The sequence below is a fragment of the Trichechus manatus genome, unplaced genomic scaffold, assembly GCF_000243295.1.
Source record: "Trichechus manatus latirostris isolate Lorelei unplaced genomic scaffold, TriManLat1.0 scaffold00001, whole genome shotgun sequence".
NCBI classification, from domain to species: Eukaryota; Metazoa; Chordata; class Mammalia; order Sirenia; family Trichechidae; genus Trichechus; species Trichechus manatus.
The window spans coordinates 32,314,099-32,332,202 of NW_004443937.1; the positions used below are offsets into that span (position 1 = coordinate 32,314,099).

Below are 18,104 nucleotides of genomic sequence, written 5' to 3' on the forward strand. Positions count from 1 at the left end.
TGCGTTTGGACTCTGATGTCCCCTCAGTGTGTTGCTTTTGGATTGAACTGTGATTCTTTTCTGCCTGTATCTGTCTGTGAGATTCTGTGTTTCTGATGCTTGCCAAACACTATTAATAACATGGAAATGCTTCCCTGAAGCCAGCCATGTTAGTACGTGAATGTGTAGAAGTGGATTACACGTGAGTGACAGAATACCCTACCTTGGGCTCCCTCAGGAGGAGGCCTTTGTCTTTTGTGATTTTGTTTCCTTTCATATATAACCTGGCCCTTTTAAGTCACTCATCAAGTATTGAAAATATTTCCAGTGGTGTTCCAGATTTTACTGTGAAGGAGAAATAAACCTAGATTATATATAAATACTGAACAATTTCAAAATTTTATATCCTTCAAACCAGGATCATTTATTAGTTCGGTAGGTGCTACTATCATTGACAATGTTTCCTCTAATTCAATTTTAATCTTAACTTAGAATCTTTCTTTAATTCAAGATGACAGTCAACTTTTTAGCATATGTTTCCTGTAACCTTATCATAGTTCTCATCAATCAGTCAGTATTTTTGGAATTTCGTTGATGGTATTTTGGGCCACCCCATCTCTGTGGCTTGACCCTCCACAAAGAGGGTTCAGTGGAGACTGGCTCAGGATGGAGACTCTCTGTGCGGCAGGGCTTTGCGCTGACTGTGGTTGGAGGTGCCATCCCAGAGTCCTTTAGGGCAACTCACCATTCTCATCCCTTAGACATCCCAGAGAAGGGAGCATACCACCATTGCCAGGGATGGGGGCACAGATGCAGGCTCAGGAGGTATCCGTCTCCCCCAGGGGAGCCTTTGTCACTGCACTGAGCCCAGACATCCTCAGGAAATACTTGTTGATGGACTTGATTCCAAATGAATTTGTCTCCTCCTCACTCACTTTATCTTCCTCTCTTGGAGTTTGTATCTCAGGGAAGTGATGTCTTCATGTGTGTTAAGTGTGTCAGTGGAGAGACCTTTATCCCGTTCTTCTGAAATGCTGCCTTTTCCAGGGCAGAAAGCAGAGCTAGTAATCCATCTCTGCTCCCTTTCTTAATCTTCCTCCAAATGTGCCCTGCCTGTTTTCAGGGGATACCACATTTTGAATTCTCCTAAAGTGTGGTTAGTGTTACACCATGGATGCCCGCTGCCTTGTGAAGCCCCTGCCCCAGTGAAGGGACAGCAGGGCCTGGGCTGCGTCAGTGGTGTGACAGCACACCTCACTTCCCTGCCAGTGCTGCCTTCAGATAGCTGGCTCCCCCAGTTCCATGTCCTTTTACTTGGAATGTGTAAAGTGCCTTCCTCCTAATGAACCTCTGGGGCCTTAGGTTAGTGTTGGGTAGAAGTTATCCCTGGAGAAACAACATTGTGTTTGGTTTTGCCACAGGAACTGCCCATACAAGGTTAACAGCAATTCTGTTTTGAATTCCTTGGCACCTCATTGTCTCCCAAATCCAACTAAACTGACGGAGGCCATGGAAACCACTAATTTAAACAGTGCCAGTGACGTGCCTTATCTTTTAGCTTCCCCACGCGGGAACCACCGCCCTGGCACAGTGAAGAAGAGGTAGGAGCCAGATCATGTGGTGCTTTAAACAAAGAGAAAGGAGGAAGATAGGAGTAGTGGTTCCTCGTTAGAGTGGTGGGGGTGAAAATCGGCAGCCTCGTGGGGCTGTGCAGAGCTGGAGGACAACAAAGGGCAGGCACCCTCATGGAACAACCAGTTGAATGACATACGTTGTCGGGGGAAAGAATTTAATTAATAAGTAAATTGAAAACATTATTTTTAGTATCAGAACAAAACTAGATCCCTTATGAAGGAGAATGCAGATGTCACGTGGATTTCTAAAGTAAAATGCGAGGCTTCCCAGGCGTTTTAACCATCAGTTCATGCTGTGCCCCAACTCCAAGAGCTGCCTGCTGACTCTTCTCCACCGGTAGGCACATTTCGGTAGGAAATGCTGAGAGTATTTTGTGTAAAGTAAGAACCATGTCTGCAAATCAGAGCCTCTCAGCCATGTTCCTTAAAATGGCCAACATTTCCCGAGTTCCTGTTGAGTGCCTGGCTCTGGGCCAGAGGCCAGGGATGCCAGAATGTCTGAGATGCGGATCTTAGACCTTGTGCTCAGGTGTCCTTTGTCTGGTGGGAGAAACTATTGGTTGAGCAGTGTGCTATGGTGAGTGCAGGAGTAGAGGTGTGGACCAGAGGTGGTAAAAGCCACGAGTCTTTGAGCAGAATCTTGAAAGATGAGGAGGCATCTGCCAGGGGAAGCTGATGTGGGGCTGGCAAGCTGCTACCTTCCCTAACAGTTCCCTTCCTTCTTGGTCCCGTTACTCCTCCCTTCCCCTAAAACAACAAAAAATCAAAACACAGGTCATATGTATTTGTTTTCTTGTTAAAGCAAATTAAAAAAAAAAAAAAGAACTTTTAAATCTTAAGATTCTTCCCCATTTTTTTCAGGGAACACTAGAGGTATTGCAAAGCCAGAAGGCCATAAATGTTAAGAGGAAAATGACTTATGTTTTACTGCCCCTTAGGGCCCATCAGACCAACACAAATGTAATCCCACAAGCACTGAATTAAAAGCCTCCCATTTTAGAAACTTAGGTCAAGACCACGTTATATATAGCCTTCCGATGAAGAAACCTTAGATGATGCTGTGTGTCCGTGAGTCTGTTAACCATTTTGAAATATTTGTTTTATGCTTTTTGAACCCTTCCTTTTTCATACGGCCATGCCATCCTATGGGAGTCTTGGATCAGCTCTAATCTGCACATTTGACTTGGTGTTTATACATTTTTAGAGCATTGTGAGATTGATGCTTTAGAAAATGTTTTGGTTTTGTAACAGACCCTTTTTTTCTCAAGGTGAGTATGAAGTTTATGATCTGTATACCCTGAGTAGTCAAGCATGAATATAGATGAACATTTTTCTCTCTAATGATAGTGAAGAACATTCTGTGGGAGGAGCTGAGAATGTCTGTAACTAGAGTTGCAATTTTACAAGAAGTTGTCATGGAGGAGATGAGCCGGTTATGTTTAGGAATCAGAAAGAATGTCTCCTTTAAGGCTACAATTTAGATTATGTCTCATCTTCTCATGCTGGGTTTTTGGAAGTTTGGTGATTTTTCTCTTTTAAAATTGTTCATTTACCTCCTTATACCTTTTGAGGGTTTTGTCACTAAACAGACAAAATAAGAGGACCTGTTGGTTAGTTATTTTAGAATGACTGCTAGATTCCCGGGGGGTAAGAAGAGCATCATGGGAGGTGGGCTGGTTAGATCCGTGCCTGCTGCTTCCCTTTCAGAACCACCAACACCAGCAGCAGTGGTGTTCCGTCTCCTAGAGTAGAGGACTCCTTAGGTTCCCTAGATGTGGTTCAGACCCCCAAGTAGGGGCTGGTAGATTAGAAAGGCCCTAGAAGACCTGAGTTCAGGTCCTGCCGGTGTCACACATTAACTCTAGGACTTCACTTAGATAATTACCCTGAACCTCAGTTTCCTTGTTCCTAAAACAGGAATAATTCTGTCATGCAATCTGTGTCATGGGGTGGTTTGCTTCAGATCAGCTACTGAATATGGAAGTGCTTTGAAAAGTATATAAAGGGTTTTACTCTTTTAACATATCCTTTCAACATATTCTTACCCTAAATCTATGGGCCTCCCTTACCGCCCTCCCTGGGTGAAGTGTTAGAAACGCCGAAGTGTAGCATCTTCTGAATTTCCCAGGAAGTGACCAAGACAAACGGGATCTGTATGCACATTGAACTGCACTCTGTGCTGTGGAGGGTGTAGAGTTCTTTGTCGGCTACAAATTATTATGCAGATCTAAGTCGTTGTTATTGAACTTATGTTTGACAGCGTTTTCTGTATAAGCAGAGAACAGCATCCTGTAACACAGTGGTCAAGCACACTGGCTTTAGAGTTGGGTAACCAGGACTTGAATACTTGCTCTACTTTTTACCAGTTGTGAGACTTTGGGCAAATTAATTACCTCTTTGAACCTTAATTTCCTCATCTGTGAAATGGAGCTAATTATGGTACCAATCTCTGGAGTCATGTGAGGATTCAGTGAGCTAAAGAATGTACATTGCATGGTCACTGTTATTATGATGGCTCAAGTAAGGGTATATAAAATGGGATTTGATGCAAGAAAACAAAATCTAATCAATTTTGTCCTTTTAAACTAATTAATAATAATTGGCCAAGGTATATACCTCTTAGTGAAAAGTAGGAGATGTTGTAGAGATATTTTACAGTTTTGTTTTTATAGATGCAATACTGGAAGAGCTAACAACAACAACAAGAGATATTTAATATTTTAAAATGTTTTATCACGTATGTATGTGTACATGTATCGATTATATACGTGTATCTGTCTATCTACACAAGCCAATGATTCCTAAAGTACATTACTATATAAATCACCTCTAGGCCTGCTTTAAAGAATAGATTAAAATAATTTATAATTAGCCAGTGAATCTGCAGGTTTGGTTTTGCCAAAATGTTATGAAAAAATGTTTGAAGCAGGCCTTGTATGTCATTAGAAGATAAATGTTCTTAGTAAACCAGCTTTTATGATACAAAATTGAAAGTAAACCCAGCCCATGTCTATAAATTCAGAATCATTTAACTCAAAATTAATTTGTATTCTCTCTGTCGTAGTAAGTTCCAGATTGGCCAGGTCACAGATATCTTTTTAAATCATGAATCCAATTTTGTTACTAGAGGCCTGTTTATCTTAACCTTAGAAGTTTTGAAGGAACATGGATGAGGTGAAGCGTTATAGAAAAACAAGGCCATTTTCACACCTGTTCATCTTTCTGAATCTCACCATTGGTAGCCTATCTGCACCCCAACCTGGGTACATCAGAACCAGGACCTAGAAAAAGACACAGGCATGGCTGCTTTTATGAAAGCTTTGGGAAATTCTGGCGTAGAGAGAGGGGAGAGGGAAGGTGGTGATGGTGGTGGTGGGACTTATACCCCTGTACTTTACTGGAATTTCAAAGAATGGAATCAGGTTTGGGGCATCATGATCTGCACCCTGTCCATCTGAATCCACACCATTATGAGCCATTGTAAATCAGAGGTTGTCTGTGATGTCCTCTCCTTGAATGTTGGCCCAGTGGGCAAAATACAACAGGTAGATGGTTGTATCTCTTGTGAATATTTTTGAAGTGGAGACATACCCTTTGGGAATAGGAATTCTTATAAATTTTTCATGACTGGGATTAGATTTCTCTCTCATTCAACACCTTACCAGCATCTGCAGATAGAAGATGAACAACAGAATTTTCTCTTAAACACGCATACCGCTGACATAGCTGCATCTTAGAAGGGTAGTCGAATTGCTTATAAAATTGAAATGGATATTGTTGAAGTCACAGGATATCCAGTGTTATTTGTTACTACTGTATCACAGAATAAAATTGTGCTGAGTTAATGAGTTAATTCTACATCTTAGCCAACAGAGAATTTTTGGCAAATAGCCAAGAAGGCACTTCAAAGTCTAGTCTAAAAACCAAAGGACAGTAGAAGGCTTGTTGTAGATAGTTCTTATGATTAAACAGAAAATATTCTCCTGTGTGTAGTTAGTGATGATCAAACTGCCAGAATGCCAGACAGAGACATGCTTAGTGATCATTTGTAGCAAAACGTTTCCTCACATTTAGCTGGGTCTGTCTTTGGCCTGACCAGGCTAGTACATGAAAGATATGTCCACGCAGTTGAGTGTCCATTTTCCCAAACTTTGAAGTAATGTTGTGAATGGGGTTGAGGAGTGAGGTCAAGGTGCTGGAGAGACCTAGGATACTTGAGTACCCTCACATCGTTTGGCTTTAGTAGAGCAAGAAGTTAAATCCCAGTCCAGCTTTAAATGGAAGAATGTTAAATTTCCTTTTACTAATAAACAACCAAGCTAAACATTTATATATACTTTTAAACACTGAACTTTCTTGTTGCAGAGTTAAAAGGCTGTCGGGGGTAGCTGGCACCTGGATCCTGGTGCTGTTGGTACCTCGGTACCTGAAGTGCATAGGCTGGTAGCCACACCTGACATTAACAAGTGAGTGGTAACCTCTCTGCCGCTGGCTCCCAGCTACTGTTTCCATAGAAATGGCTGTCGGGATCAGTGGAAACAGAGGTAAGTGAAAGTTTTCGCTGATCCTTGTTTCCATCAAGCTGACGTCTGTTTCCCTGGCAACAGCAGTGGCCAGCAGCCAGGCACTAGCAACGATTCAGTAGAGCTCTCTCACTTGTCAGCTGTGGCTATCATCTGTCCCTGACCAAGTTCTTTTTTATAGAGCATAGCAAAGACCGCTGAGGGCCCAGGAGGCACCTCTGGCCACGTGTGCCCTTCTGGGTGCCCATCTTGCCGATGGAGAGCTGTATACTAAGTAGACTGCTCTGTGAGCAGTCTGCCCTCCACCTGCGCTCTGGTTGTAGATGTGCAGTTTAGGAGAAGGAGAGAGGTTGTTGAGGGCATCAGTGTTGCAGGGCAGGCTCTTGAGTCTGTCGATCCCAAAGCCTAGGGGAGAGAATTCATTACAGTGCCTTTGTGCACAGACCCGGCTCTCCATAAAGCTGCTGGCACCTTAATGGTCAAAATTAAAACCATAATTTTCCTGTGTTCCCGATTTCAGTTGGTGGCATTAACAATTGCTGTCACTTCTACAATGAAAAGGATGTTTATGGATTTAATAATTTAACTTCTTGTGAGAAACAAATTGACGACTGCCTCTAAGATGCTGGTGTCAACTTTATGTCAGTTTTTTTTTTTTTTTTTTCTGTGCAATATTCTTTACAGGCTGTGAAACCACTTACGGAGATCAAATATTGGTAGCAGGGCAGCTTGGTGTACAAAGGCCAGTGTCTCTGCAGTACAGGAAACTCTTCTTGTTAAAGTTCAGCAGTTGTTCCTTTCCTGGATTTTCATTTTAATATTTCTTCAGATGTGTGCACAAGGTATAAATACTCTCCTCCCCATAGAAGACACTGTTCATAGGCCCCAGAGCACAAGGGGGAGCAGTCATTACTGCCTGGTGTGTGAGGTGGGAGCACAGAGAGGTTGCAGAGAGGGACGTATTGGGTACTTTCTTGCTTAAAACCCTTCAGGATATCAATTTTTTTTTTCTTTTTAAGACATTTTCTCTGAAAACAAAACTCTGCAACTCAGAGCAGTGTCTCTGAGAATAGAGTGAAGATATGGGTCCACAGTATTATGAGAATTTAGATTGGCTCTGTAGAAGCACTTATCCAACTGGGCCACCAGGGCTTCTCTGTAGAAGAGGACTGGGAATTGTAGATTCTCTGTCTTTGGGAAACTTTCCAAATAATTTTGTTCCTCAACTCTCTGGGATAGGACAACTATGCTTGGCCTGGGGACAGTATTTAGGGCTGACGCTGAAATACTTCTGCGCTACCTGGTTGGGTTCAATATAGAACACTGATAAGAGAAAAATCAGCTAGATGCTTTTTAAATCTTCCTTAGACTACTTAAGAAAGAGTGACAATTCATTCATTTAATGACTGTTGTTTGAGTGCTTACACAGTAGTAGAAGTGTTTGCCAGGCATGTTACTAGGCACTGGGGTTGCAGTGGTGAGACAAAACAGACAACATTCCTGTCTTCACAAAGCTTATATCTAATGGGGGAGACAAAGGTTATGATTACAAACTTTTGTAAATGCTTTGAAGGAAAGGTACATGGTGCAGTGAGAGTGTTTGACAGGCACAGCTGATGTCTAGGGGTCAGGGGAAGCATCCTGGAGGATGTGAAGAATGAATGAGTAGCCATAGCCATCACATCCAGGCAAGATGGGAGAAGAGACTGAGGAAGAGCATCCCAGTCAAAGGAAAAACTCATGTGAAAGCCCTGACATAGGGAGGAATAGAGGATCCCTGGTGGCGTAGTGGTTAAAGCAGTTGACTGCTAACTGAAAGGTCAGTGGTTCGAAACCACCAGCGGCTGCCTGGGAGAAAGATGTGGCAGTCTGCTTCCATAGAGGTTTATAGCCTTGGAAACCCTATGGGGTAACTATGAGTTGGAATCAACTCGATGGCAGTGGGTTTGGGTTTAGTTTTTGTTAGAGTACGTTAGAGGAATAAAGCCAGTGTGGTGGGAACATAAGGAGCTGGGAGAGGAGGGTGCAGAAGGGTCAGCAGAGTCCAGATCACAGAGGGCTTTTAGACCGCATTGCAGATTTTGGTTATTAGTCGAAAGGTAAGGGAAGCCAAAGCAGCCCTGGTGGCACAGCAGTTAAGTGCTCTGCTGCTAACCGAAAGGTTGATGGTTCAAACTCACTGCAGCTGCTCCACAGGAGAAAGATCTGGCAATCAGCTCTCATGAAAATTATAGCCTGGAAAACTGTATGGGGCAGTTCTACTGTGTCACATGGGACTTCTGTGAGTCAAAATCGACTCTACGGCACTTACCAACAACAAGGGAAGCCACTGATGAATGTTGAGCAGGAGGTGATATGATTTAAATTTATGTTTTATAAAAATTATTTTGTGTACTAATAAATGTTGGAGAGGTTGTGGAGAGACTGGAACACTTATACACTGTTGGTGGAAATGTAAAATGGTACAACCCCTTTGGAAATCAATTTGGCGCTTCCTGAAAAAGCTAGAAATAGAAGTACCATATGATCCAGCAATCCCACTCCTTGGAATATATCCTAGAGAAATAAGAGCCAATAGATATATGCACACCCATGTTTATTGCAGCACTGTTCACGATAGCAAAAAGATGGAAACAACCTAGGTGCCCATCAGCGGACAAATGGATAAACAAATTATGGTCTGTTCACACAGTGGAATACTACGCAATGCGAAAGACCAACGATGAATCCGTGAAACATCTTAAAACTTAGAGGAATTTGGAAGGCATTATGCTGAGTGAATTTAGTCAGTCGCAAAAGGACAAATATTGTATAACACCACTATTGCAAGAACTCAGGAAAAGGTTTAAACACAGATAAAAACGTTCTTTGATGGTTTCAAGGGTGGGGAGGAAGGGAGAGGGGTATTTACTAACTAGATAGTAGACAAAAATTATCTTAGGTGAAGGGAAGGATAGCACACACTACGGGGGAAGTCAGCACAACTGGACTAAACCAAATGCTAAGAAGTATCCTGAATACAACCAAACACTTCGAGGGACAGAGTAGCAGGGGTGGGTGTCCAGGGACCATGGTTTTGGGGGACATCTAGGTCAATTGTCAGAACAGAGTTTATTAAGAAAATGTTCTGCATCCCACTTTGGTGAGTGGCATCTGGGGTCTTAAAAGCTAGCGAGTGGCCGTCTAAGATTCATCAATTGTTCCCAACCACCTGGAGCAAAGGAGAATGAAGAACACCAAAGACAAACAAGGAAAATATTAGCCCAAGAGACAGAAAGGGCCACATAAACCAGAGACTCCATCAGCCTGAGACCAGAAGAACTAGATGATGGCCAGCTACTACCAGTGACCGCCCTGACAGGAAACACAACAGAGAGCCCCTGATGGAGCAGGAGAAAAGTAGGGTGCAGAACTCAAATTCTAGTAAAAAGACCAGACTTAATGGTTTGACTCAGACTGGAGGGACCCCAGAAGACATGGCCTGTGGACTCTCTGTTGGCCCACAGCTGAAACCATTCCCGAGGCCAACTCTTCAGACAAAGATTAGACTGGACTGTGGGACATAAAGTGATACCCGTGAGGAGTGTACTTCTTAGCTCAAGTAGATACATGAGACTAAATGGGCAGCTCCTGTCCGGAGGTGAGATGAGAAAGCAGAGGGGGTCAGGAGTTGGTTGAATGGACGTGGGAAATCGGGTGGAAGGGAGGAGGAGTGTGCTGTCACAGTATAGGGAGAGCAACTAGCGTCACATAGCAATGTGTGCATAAATTTTTGTATGAGAAGCTGACTTGGATTGTAAACTTTCACTTAAAGCACAGTTTAAAAAAAATTATTTTGTATACTAATGTCTACAACTTACCTTAAAATACTTCAAAAAATAAGACAAATTGGTGGATAGATAGAGGAATGTATAGATATGTGATAAAGAAAATATAGCAGATGTCAATTGTGGAATCTAGGTAGGAATATGGGTGTTCACTGTATAATTCTTAGTACTTTTATGAATGCTTGAATTTTTTCTTAATAAAATGTTGGAAAACCTACATATAAAAATCACTTTGGACAGATAACAAGACTGGATGTACGGAGACCAGTTTAACATTATTGTAACCCACTTCCAACCAGAACGTAGTGATAGTGCCAGACTGGACCTTTCACATAAAAAATTATAAAACTGGACAAAATATATGAAGCAGCTGCTTTCAGAAGATGGAAATAGGCAGCACAGGACAGGGATCCCTAAGAGAAGGGAACCACATGAGGTAATCCCCACTGTTGTCCTGGCTTTCTACCTGGAGACACTTTTAAAATTGTGGCACAGGAGGCAGAGCCCCGCAGAGCCCAGCAGAGCATGGCGGTCCCTCTGCTGAGGAGGCAAAGAGCAGAGTTCAGGGCTCCTGAGACAGATAAAAATTCCAGAACAGAGTACTGGAGAGAGGTGTGCAGAGAAGGGACTCTAGAAGTACGCATAGGAGACCTCTTAAATCTTTGACCATATACTAAGCTCCTTAGGTGCCAAGTAAGATTATTGAGGCCTAGTAGAGAACAGCTACTAGAAATCTGTGAGCTTCCAGAGGTCTCACAGCTGGGAGACTTAGGGGTTCTGACCAGCTGGAGTGGATTGACCCTGATGAATATATTGGGCATTCAATAGTGACTTTAGAAAAGCCAGGCCTTAGGGGCTACTCTAGCCCTATAATAAAAGCTACTATAGAGCTCCCCTAACAAAACTTAAAAACGAGCTTCAAAAGAATCAGGTCAAATGGCCAGAACAAAATTAAACACCCTTTAAAAGAAGACACCCAAATCCAGACTTTTCCGACATGTTTCCCCCACATGATCAAAAATAACAAGATATGAAAAGAAGTGGGAAAACATGATTCGTAATCAAGGGGAAAGAGTCAATAGAAACAAATCAAGATATAACAAAGTTGTTGCAATCAGAGCAGAGATTTTGAAATTACTACTATAAACCTGTTCACGGACTTAAAGGAAAAGATGGGCATAATAAAAGAACAGATGGCAAATCTCAGTAGAGGAATAGAAACAGTACAATCTCTGAACAGAAACTAAACAGCAGATTGGACACCGAGGAAAGAAAAAGGTCAGTGAAGATTCAGTGATCTCTAGGACAATAATAAGCAATCTATTATACATGAAATTAGAGTTCCAGAAGGAGAGGAAAGAGACATTGGGGAAGAAAATATTCCAAAAATTGTGGCTGAAAATGTTGCAAATTTTATGAAAACTATGAATTCACAGATCCAAGAAGTTCAACAAATTTCAAGTAGTATAAACACAAAGAAAACCACACAATAAGCCCGTTGCCATAGAGTTGATTCCAACTCATCGCGATCCTGTAGGACAGAGTAGAACTGCCTCATAGGATTTCTAAGGAGCGGCTGGTGAATTCGAACTGCTGACCTTTTGGTTAGCAGCTGAGCTCTTAACTACTGTGCCTCCAAGGCTCCAAGGCACATTGAATTCAAATTGTGTTAAATCAAAGATAAAGAGAATATTTTAAAAGAAATCAGAGAGGAAAAGATACATTACATTCTGGGGAAAATAATAAGAATTACCACTGACTTATTTTCAGAAATAGTACAAGCTATAAGATAATGGAATGGCATCCTTAAAGGGCTGAAAGAAAAAAAAAACTAGAATTCTGTATTCAGTGGAAATACTCTTCAAAAATTAAAGTGAAATAAAGAAATCTTCAGATAAACAAAAGCCAACAGAATTTGTCAACACCAAATTTGTGCTACAAAAAGATGTTAAAGTTCTTCAGGCTGGAAGAAAATAACACCAAGTGGAAAATTAAATATACATAAAAAATAGATGAAGACTACAAAAAATGATAAACATGTGGGTAAATATAAAAGAATTTATAGATTTCTTTAAAAGATAATTTTTATTGTACTTTAGATATAAGTTTACAGAACATATTGTTTTATGACAATGATTAACAATGCCACGACATGTCAACACTTTACCTTCTCAACCTTGGGTTCCCTATTACCAGCTTCCTGTCCCCTCCTGCCTTCTAGTCCTTGTCCCTGGACTGTTGTGCCCCATTAGTCTCGTTGTGTTTTATGGGGCTGTCTGATCTCTGGCTGAAGGGTGAACCTCGGGAGTGACTCTATTACCGAGCTAAAAGGGTATGCGGTGGCCATACTCTCAGGGTTTCTCCAGTCTCTGTCAGGCCAGTTAGTCTGGTCTTTTTTTGTGTGTTAGAATTTTGTTCTACATTTTTCTCTAGCTCTGTCCAGGATCCTCTGTTAATCCCGGTCAGAGCAGTCAGTGGTAGCCGGGCACCATCTAGTTGTACTGCACTCAGTCTGGTGGGGGCCGTGGTAGTTGTGGTCCATTAGTCCTTTGGACTAATCTTTTCCTTGTATCTTTAATTTTCTTCATTCCCCCTTGCTCCGAAGGGGTGAGACCAGTGGAGTATCTTAGATGGCTGCTCACAGGCTTTTAAGACCCCAGACGCTACTCACCAAGATAGAGTGTAGAACATTTTCTTTATAAACTTTGTTATGCCATTTGAGCTAGATGTTCCCTGAGACGATGGTCTCCACAGCCCTTTGCCCAGCAATTCAGTCCCTCAGGGAGTTTGGATGTGTCCATGGAGCTTCTATGACCTTTCGTTGTACAAGTTATACTGGCTTCCCCAGTATTGTGTACTGTCTTACCCTTTACCAAAGTTACCACTTATTAGAAGTTAATTATTTAAAGTAAAAATAATTACAGAGTATTATGGGGATAATGATGGGAGAAAGATGTGGCAGTCTGCTTCTGCAAAGATTACAGCCTTGAAAACCCTATGGGGCAGTTCTCCTCTATCCTATAGGGTCACTGTGAGTTGGAATTGACTTCAAGTCACCTAGCAACCAGCAACAACAATGGGGACAATAACATGTAGAGGTTAAATATATGACAATAATAACACGAAAGATAGATGGGAGCTAACTGGAACATTACTGTTGTAAAGTTCTTATATGTGAAATAATAATGAATTCAGGGTAGACTGGGGTAAGTTAAGGATGCATATAATCTCCAGAGTAATGATTAAGAAACAAAGCAAAGTGGTATATCTGAAAAGCCAAAAGAAGAGATAAAATGAAATGCTAAGTAATACCCAGTTATTCAAAATAAGGCAGGAAAGGAGGAAAAAAGGAACAAAGACTATATGGGACAAATAAAAAACAAATAGCAAGATGGTAGACTTAAACCCAACCATATCAATAATTTCATTAAATGAAAGTGGACACAACATTTTAGTTAAAGACAAATTTTTAGACATGAATGAAAATGCAAGACCCAACTATATGCTATAAAGACACAGATATATTAAAAGTAAAAGGATGGGAATCAATATACCATGCAAACACTAATCATTATATTAATACCACACAAAATGGACTTCAATACAGGGAGTATTTCCAGAGATAGAGACATTCTGGAGATAAAGAGGAACAACTCATAATCGTAAAAGGGTCAATTCATCAAGAAGACACGGTGACCTCAAATATGCTTGTACCTAATAACAGCTTTAAAATCCATGAAGCAAAGGCTATCAAAATTAAGTGGAGAGATTAATATATATATTCACAAACATAGATGAAAAATTTTTAAATCTTCTCAATAATTGATAGAGTGAGATCTTGAAAAATAGCAAGTATAGGTAACATGTAAATAGTATCCACCAGCTTGACTTAATTTACATATACAGAACACTACTCAAGAACTGCAAAATACACATTCTTTTCAAAGACATGTGGAATATTCACCAAAGTAGACCATATATGGGTCATAAAAAAAGTCTCACTAAATCTCAAAAGGTTGAAATCTTACAAAGTATGTTTTCTCTAACTGCAATAGATTTAAAATAGAAATCAATAACAATAAGTTGTTTACATAATCTTTCAAATGTTTTGAAAATTAAATAACACGTCTTTAACCTATAATTCAAGGAGACCCGGTGGCACATTGGTTAAGCACTCAGCTACTAACCAACAGGTTGGCGGTTTGAATCCACCAGCCGCTCCACAGGAGAAAGATGTGGCAGTCTGCTTCCATAAAGATTGCAGCCTTGGAAAGCCTGTGGGGATTTCTGCTGTGTTCTGTAGGGTTGCTATGAGTCAGAATTGACTCGACAGCAATGAGTTTTTGGGGCTAACCTATAACTGAAAGAAAAAAATATAATAGAAAATATTTTAAACTGAATGATAATGAAAATACAAAATCTTAGAATTTGCATGCTTTCTCTAAAGTAGTGCTTAAAGGGAAACTTATAGCTTTAAATGCCTCTATTAGAAAAGAAAAAAAAGGTTTAAAATCAATTATCTACATTTCCATAAGCAGAAAAAGAAATAATAAAGAGCAGAAGTCAATAAAAGAGAGATGTAATAAAGTTAACAAAACCAAAAGCTGTTTTTTGAAAAGCTTAATTGGCAAACCCTTAGCAAGACTAATAATAAAAAAAAAAAAGAGAAAATTCCAAATTATCAATATTAGAAATGAAAGAGAGTACATTACTACAGCTATTATAAACACTAAAATGATAACAAGAGAATAGAATAAACAATTTATGACAGTAAACTCAATAACTTAGGAGAAATGGGCAAGTTCTTTAAAAATACACCTTACAAGAACTTACTCAAAAAGAAATAAAAATCCAAAGAGCTCTGTCTACCTTTTAAATAGAATTCAAAATTACAAACTTCAAAGAAAACTAAAAGCCTAGATGGGATCAAAAGTGAATTCTGTCAAACATTCTAGGAAGAAATAATATTTTGTTGAAAAATTTTTTCAGATAGAGGAGGAAGGAACACTCCCCAACTCATTTCATGAGGTTAGAATAATCTTAGTATCAAAACTTAACAAAGTTATTATTAAAAAAAAAGAAATTACAGAACAGTATCCTTCATTGATTTACAAAAATTCTCAATTAAATATTGGCAAGTTGAATGTAGCAATATTAAAAAAAAAAATGCCTCATACCAAGTGGAGTTTATACTAGAAATACAAGGTTGGTTCACCGTCGGAAAATCAGAATGTAATTTATCATATAACAGAATAAGAGAGAGAAATCATATCTCAATAAAAGCAAAAAGAGAAGTGGATGATATTCTATAATCGTTCATGATAAGAACTCTCAGCAAACTAGGACTATAAGGGAACTTTTTCAACCTGAAAAAAGCCATCTACAAAAAAACTCCAGCTGACGTTATACTTCGTGGTGAAAGACTACGTGCTTTCCACCTAAAATTGGAAGCAAGGTAAGCATTCTGTTCTCACCTCTCTTATTCAATATGCTGAAGGTATTGGCCGGTGCATTAAGGCACGAAAATGATACAAAAAGCTTAAAGACTGTAAAGAAAAAAGTAAAAAAACTAATTTCTATTGACAAACATGATTGTCTACATAGAAAATCCCAATGAATCAAGCAAAAACCTACTTGAATTAAGTGTATGTAGCAAGATCACATGATACAGGATCAGTATATAAAAATCAGTTTTATTCTATATAAAAGTTGCAAGTGTTTGGAAAATGAAACTTTTAAAAATACCATTTACAGTAGCATAAAAACAATATAAATATTGGAACAAATGAGAGAAAAGATATGTTAGACCTCTACACTGAAAACTACAAAACACTAAAGAATAAAATTAAAAATCATCTAAATAAATGAAGATATACCATGCTAATGGATCGAAAGACTCAATATTGTTAAGATAATCCATTTTACTCAAGTTGTATGTATTCAGTGCTATCCTACTGAGAAATCTCAACAGGCTTTTTATTTTTTTCAAAGAAATTGACAGCTGATTCTAAAATTTGTATGTAATTGTAAAGGACCTATAATAGCCAAAATGATCTTGAGAAAGAAGTACAAAGTTGGAAGATTCACATGACCTGATTTTGAGACTTGCCATAAAGCTACAGTATATATACAGTGTGGTGGTGGTTGTTAGGGGCTGTCGAGTCAGTTCTGACTCATAGTGAGCCCATGTACAACAGAATGAAATGCTGCCCGGTCCTGTGCTGTCCTCACAATGGTTGTTATGCTTGAGCTTGTTGTTGCTGCCACTGTGTCAGTCCATCTCGTTGAGAGTCTTATTTTTTGCCGAACCTGTACTGTACCAGGGATGATGTCCTTCTCCAGGGCCTGGTTCTTCCTGACAACATGTTGATAGTATGTCAGATGAAGTCTTGCCATCCTCACTCTAATGAATATTCTGGCTATACTTCTTCTGAGACACATTTGTTCATTCTTCTGCCAGTCCGTGGTATATTCAATATTCTCGCCAACACCATAATTCAAAGGCATCGATTCTTCTTCGGTCTTCCTTATTCATTGTCCAGCTTTCACGTGTGTGTGAGGCTATTGAAAACACCATGGTTTGGGTCAGGTGCACCCTAGTCCTTAAAGGAACATCTTTGCTTTTTAACGCTTTAAAGAGATCTTTTGCAGCAGATTTGCCCAATGCAATGCGTCATTTGATTTCTTGACTGCTGCTTCCATGGGAAGCATCAAAAGAAGATGGAAGGAATACACAGAGTCACTGTACCAAAAAGCATTGGTCGACCTTCATCCTCTTCAGGAAGTAACATGCGATCAAGAACCTATGAAGGAAGGAACAAAGGAAGAGAAGGAAGAGGTCTAAGCTGCACTGAAGGCATTGACAAAAAACAAGGCTCCAGGAATTGACGGAATGCCAGTTGAAGATGTTTCAACAAACGGATGCAGTGCTGGAAATGCTCACTCGTCTATGCCAAGAAATTTGGAAGACAGCTACCTGGCCAACCAACTGGAAGAGATCCATATTAGTCCCCATTCCAAAGAAAGATGATCCAACAGAATGCAGAAACTATTGAACAATATCATTAATATCACACACAAGCAAAAGTTTGCTGAAGATCATTCAAAAGCAGTTGCAACAGTACATTGATAGGGAACTTCCAGAAATTCAAGCCAGATTTAAAAGAGGACATGGATCAAGGGATATCACTGCTGATATCAGATGGATCCTGGCTGAAAGCAGAGAATACCAGAAAGATGTTTTACCTGTGTTTTATTGACTACGCAAAGGCATTCGACTGTGTGGATCATAACAAATTATGGATAAGATTGTGAAGAATGGGAATTCCAGAACACTTAATTTTGCTCATGAGGGGCCTGTACATAGGCCAAGAGGCAGTCATTCGAACAGAACAAGGGGATACTGCGTGGTTTAAAGTCAAGAAAGGTGTGCGCCAGGGTTGTATCCTTTCACCATACTTATTCGGTCTGGATGCTGAGCAAATAATCTGAGAAACTGGACCATATGAAGAAGAACGTGGCATCACAGCCTGTGATATGCAGATGACACAACCTTTTTTGCTGAAAGTGAAGAGGACTTGAAGCACTTACTGATGAAGATCAAAGACCACAGCCTTCAGTATGGATTATACCTCAACATAAAGAAAACCAAAATCCTCACAACTGGACCAATAAGCAACATCATGATAAATGGAGGAAAGTTTGAAATTGTAAAGGATTTCATTTTACTTGGATCCATAATCAATGCCCATAGAAGCAGCAGTCAAGAAATAAAATGGCACATTGCATTGGGCAAATCTGGTTCAAAAGATCTCTTTAAAGTGTTAAAAAACAAAGATGCCACTTTGAGGACTAAGGTGTGCCTGACCCAAGCCATGATGTTTTCAATTGCCATTCTACTTGGTTTTGGCATAGAGGTAGAGATAGAGAACATCTGAACAGAATAGAGAATAAAGAAATACACATATATGGCCAATTGCTTTTTTTTTTTTAATTTATGATTTTTTTTTATTGTACTTTAGGTCAAGGTTTACAGAACAAATAGTTTCTCGTTAAACGGTCAGTACACATATTGTTTTATGACATTGGTTAACAACCCCACAACATATCAACACTCTCCCTTCTCGACCTTGGAGGACCTT

At 39.9% G+C, this 18,104-nt stretch overlaps 1 protein-coding gene across 4 annotated transcripts in view; it reads left to right on the forward strand.

The window, feature by feature from the left end:
• The window catches only part of CACNA1D (calcium voltage-gated channel subunit alpha1 D), a 379,519-nt gene that overhangs the window by 221,851 nt on the left and 139,564 nt on the right, over window positions 1-18,104 (forward strand). The window lies entirely within an intron of this gene.